Genomic DNA, 5,683 nt, shown 5'->3' on the forward strand with positions numbered 1-5,683 from the left:
CATGATTATAACTTATGTTAACAACAAATCAAGTTCCTTTCATAGCACAGGTGTCGGTTATACCACACGGTTTGGGCTATGAAAGTGCCAAGTATTTGTTGTACCAAGGGTTATACAAAATAAATCTAGATTAACCATTTAACAAGCAAAGTATTAAAAGTGAACAAGATAACAAATATAAAACATGTTAGTATTAAACATTAAAGTCCATGTTGAGTTTATATTATACTTATTCTTACACCATTAGTGTAACCTTTTCACCTTGACATAAGAAACTTAGCTAAACATAATGAAGAAGAGAAACATAAATAAACAAGATAAGAACATAAATAAGATATAAGTTAACCAAGTAAAGGAAAGGAAATGAAAAGCATACACAAGAGATTAATATAAATAAAACTTAAACATTACAAAAAGAGAGAGAGCAAGAGCATGATCTTGATCTGAACACCAAGTTGCCTAAATACATGGTAAATGCCTCCTTTAATAGGCCAAAATCCAGAACTATTGATTTGTTGACTAATTGTTGAGTGGGTGGCCACATCTTGACTTGGTGACAATCCTTATCTTCTTATCTGCCAAAAACATCATTGATAACGTCATAATTTGAACAAACTTAAATCATGAAAGTTCTAGGAAATTGTCTCAGCATTCCAGAAAAAAAAGTTGAGGTCATTTGGACTTCTAGAACTCGAGATATGGGCTGAACACTGAATAGTATCTGAGCTGCAGGACAGATTCAGACTTCTCCGTTGTTGCTACAATTTGGACTTGCAAACGACCTTTTTAAATCTTGTACTCATCATGAAAGTTTTAGGCCTATGTCTTAGCTTTCCATTCATATAAGGCAGACCTAAATCGAAGATCTATAGCTCTAGATATGTCCCGATGACTGAACAGTGTTCCAGTTTGGACTGAACCAGCATCTCTTTTCTAAATTTGGCCCTCTTTGTCCTTTCAATTTCCGTACTTAAACTCATCAATCAATCCTTTCATTTATATGATAGGCCTGCATTTAAGATGAACATTTACCATAAATTAAAGGTATCTTATGGTATCAGACTTGTTATTATAAAACATGCTTTAGTTAAGGAGTTATTGATACTTCAAGTGCAAAATGATGATATAAAACCTTGATAAAAATGCACTTTTAAGTACTAATCACACCCCCCAACCAGCTTATTACTAGTACTTAGTAATCAAAGCATTAAAATAAAAAAAACAATTTGCAAATTCTACAAAGCAAGGCATTCATCATTCAACTTCCATTAATCTATCCAGATAAACAAACTCTCATTAAATTTATATATTTGCTCAATATCTCTTAAACAAGATATTAATAAACCTTCCTTTTTATGTGCTTAATATATCAACACATAGTTATGGGGCTTTACTTGGAAGAAAACAAAATTGTTGTTCTAATGTTTAAGGTTAACTTCCTTGGGTTGGGATTATTATCTTTTTCTTTTTTTTTCTTTTTTTTAATATATTTACATATAACTTAAAACACAATGCATTTTTAACCCATGTAACGAGCTTTTGGCTAATGACTCCCAGACCAGTTGGTCTTAGGGCATTAGGTGTTGAGACACCCCTACGAGCTTAGTAACTGAGGTTGTAGATACTGATACGTAGATAGTGCAATGTTTGATTCCCTTAAGCTTTTCTCCTTAACACATATAACAAGCTTTGGGCCAATAGCTCCCAAATCAGTTGACTTTAGGGTATTAGGTGTTAAAACACCCTTTCAGGCTTAATTGATTAGGTTAGGGAGGCTACGAAACCAAACTTATCTACGTTTTTATTATCATCAATATTATCAATTTTTTTTTGGCAAATTATATACTATCCATTTCCTTTAGTTGTTACCTTTAACAAAAGAACATAAATAATGTAATAATCCAATGTGCAACCCACAATCATATGTTAGAGTGTGTGTGTGTGAAAATAAAGGTTTAAGAATACTTGTTAAATGAGTATATGAGCAGAATCAAGTGATAACAATGCGAGAGTTTGTAAACCTGAATATTTCAAGAAGTATTCTGATAGACCTTGATAAGACTATTTACTAAGATGCGTCTCAAGAGTCAATAAAATTCCTCCTTACTCTGCCATCCTAATAACAGTTTTGTCAAATGGTTTTAATAATAGCAAAAACAGTTAGTAAGTTGGGTTTTTTTTTTAATGTCAACTACCACCCTCTCCCCCCAACCAGAATGAGACATTGTCCTCAATGTCCTAAGGTAGAAAGATATAGTATAGAAGGCATCACTTGAAACAACGAACACTGACAAACCTGAAACACACTTAAACAAATATAAGAAATAACAAAACAAAATAATATGCTATTAATAAAACCAAAAGACACAAGGATTCACAAACGAAAGCTCAAATCCAATCTAAGCTTTTTACGGCTTTCCTTAGTTGACCAATTTATACGACTCATGGAGGGATCAATTACAGGGATAAAAGATTGTAGTTGGTCAATCAATTGTTCAGCAGTAGCATCAGAGATTATGATTTGTCGTGCCGAAGATGTTAGAAATTCCTGTTCCACAGCTTGATCAAGAAAAGACAACAAATTATCATAAAAACCATTAATATTTAACAGACCTATAGGTTTAAGGTGAATGTGCAGTTGGGCCCAAGAGAAAATATGAAAGATCTCTTTCAATGTGCCCAGACCACCTGGTAAAGCAATGAAGGCATCAACATGGTTAAACATTGCATTCAGTCGATCAGACATTATGGGGACCTGTAGTTCCTCTCCGATTGTTTTGCCAATGATGTCCCCTTTTGCTAAAGCTTTGGGGACGACCCCCAAAACCTGACTACCTCCTAAAAATGCAGCTATTGACACACCCCCCATTAACCCTAGGCTGCCTCCTCCATACACTAAATGAATCTTCTCTCTCAGCTAGTACCTGACCAAGATAATTTGCTGATTCTAAAAACTCCTTTTCTTTCCTAGGACTGGATCCACCGAAAACACAAATATTTCTGATGTGATGACTTAAGGAACCTGCATTTCTACACACTTCTATATTTGTTGAATGTATGGGTTGAGTAGAAATGAAGGGAAGGAAGAGAAGATTTTATAGATGAGAAATTGAAAATGCAATCATACCACCTATATATAGGCCAACTAGAGTCTCACTCTCTCTATCTCTCTATTTATTTATTTTGAAAAACCATGTGTATGTACAGGTAGTTATGATTGTGGCTCACATCTTCCCTTGGTTTTACGTCCAAGAACGGCTTAAACACCCTTTATGGGTCGGGGATAGGCTTCCCATCCAGTTTTCTTAAAAACTGGCAACAGGGTCTTTTTTAGTCAGATTCCCAAGACTATGTCGAGTATGTTCTTTATGGAATTGCGGCCATAAATCATGAATTGCACGATGCACATCTCCACTAGGATACGTCTCAAGAGTCAATAGAAGATTATCTAAAGATCCCTTACTCAGGCCATCCTTAATGAATTGTATTTTATCTTTACGGTTTACAGATACCATTCCTAAAGAACGACATGTTGCATTACAAGTCCATCTGGCACATCTGTGACAGACTTTCAGTCGTTTTGCACGACGTTTCTTTGCAAAAATGCTTTTACCTATTCCAGGCATGTATGAGATGAAACAATTGGAGGACTCACCTGATAATCGGACCTTTGCTTCAATCAGTCAGCGAATATCTTCAGGAATTCCATGATTCATTAACAACTTCAATCTTGCACACCTAGCATGGTAAATTTTTGCAATCGCATTTGGAGGCAAAGCAGGAAAATACTTTTTCAATTTTTCAAGAATGGTGTCCATTTTCAAATGAGAATTGGAGAAGAGATTCAAAGAAGGGAGAAAGAGCAAATAATTGCACAAATATATACAAATATCAGTTATTATGGGAAACTGAAAGAACCGACTTAAGTCACGGAGTACCGTTATCCGCCATTTGACCGAGGTGAGAGAGACTAGCAAAACAAAATTCACACCAGAACGTAACACAAAACAATGTGAGAAAAAGAATCAATCTTTATATACAGGATCACTTAATTCAATAGAGTCATTTTCAACTGAAAAATTGTCAAAGTAAACTTTCAAACGATGTCCATTTACCTTGAAAACATTGCCATTATGGATTCTCGATATCACAGGCCCCATATGGATACACATGTTCCACAATAAAAGGACCGCTTCATATTGATCTTAGTTTTCCAGTAAATAAATGGAGTCGAGAATTATAAAGCAAAACTTTTTTACCAACATCAAATGTTTTTCTCAAGATTCTATTGTCATGAAACTCTTTGATTTTTGCTTTATGAATTTTTGAATTCTCATATGCATCATTTGTTATTTCCTCAAGCTCATTTATATGTAACTTACGCAGCTGGCTAGCATCATCAAGGTTAGAATTGAAAGCTTTAATAGCCCAAAAAGCTTTATGTTCAAGTCCCACAGGCAAGTGACATGGTTTTCCATAGACTAATGTATAAGGTGACATACCTAATGATGTTTTATAAGTAGTTCGATAAGCCCAAAGTGCATCATTAAGTCTTAAAGACCAGTCTTTTCTATTAAGGTTCACTGTTTTCTCCAAGATCTATTTGATCTCCCTATTAGCAAGCTCTACTTATCCACTTGTCTGAGGGTGATAAGGGGTTGCAACTTTATGTGTGATTCCATATTTCTTCATTAAAGACTCAAATGGCTTGTTGCAGAAATGTGTTCCACCATCACTTATCATGGCTCGAGGGATTCCAAATCGACTCAAAATATTTTCTTTCAAGAACTTTATCACTGTTTTGTGGTCATTGTTTCGACTTGGAATTGCCTCTATCCATTTTGAAACATAATCTACTGCGACTAATATGTACAAGAAACCAAATGATGGAGGAAATGGACCCATGAAATCTATACCCCAATAGTCAAAGATCTCAATGACAAGAATAGGATTTAAAGGCATCATGTGATGTTTTGAAATAGATCCCAACTTTTGACAATTTTCACAAGTCTTGCAGAATGCATGTGAGTCCTTGAACATGGTGGGCCAATAAAATCCACTTTGTAAGATTTTTGCAGTTGTCTTTCTTGATGATAAATGACTCCTACAAGCCTCAGAATGACAAAATTTAATGACACTACTTACCTCATTGTCAGGAATGCATCTTCGAAATATTTGATCAGGACAATATTTGAATAAATAAGGGTCATCCCAATAAAAGTTCTTCACTTCGTTCAAGAACTTTCTTTTATCTTGGGTACTCCAATGAGCTTGCAATTGTCCTGAAACAAGAAAATTGACAATATTAGCAAACCAAGGCATTGTAGAGACAGAAAATAAAGATTCATCAGGAAAGTAGTCATCGATTGGTGTGATGTCAGATCTCGAATTTGTTGTCAATCTTGACAAATGATTTGCGACAAAATTTTCGGTGCCTTTCTTGTCTTTGATTGTGATATCAAATTCTTGAAGTAACAAAATCCACCGCACCAATCTAGCCTTAGAATCTTTCTTAGAAAGAAGATGATGTTGCATGATCACTAAAAACAACAACAGGTGAGCCAACAAGATAAGACCTGAATTTTTCACATGCAAATACTACTGCAAGTAATTCTTTTTCAGTGGTGGTGTAATTCATTTGAGCACTATTTAAAGTTTTACTTGCATAGTAAATCACATAAGA

The sequence above is a fragment of the Populus trichocarpa genome, chromosome 13, assembly GCF_000002775.5.
Source record: "Populus trichocarpa isolate Nisqually-1 chromosome 13, P.trichocarpa_v4.1, whole genome shotgun sequence".
Taxonomy (NCBI): domain Eukaryota; kingdom Viridiplantae; phylum Streptophyta; class Magnoliopsida; order Malpighiales; family Salicaceae; genus Populus; species Populus trichocarpa.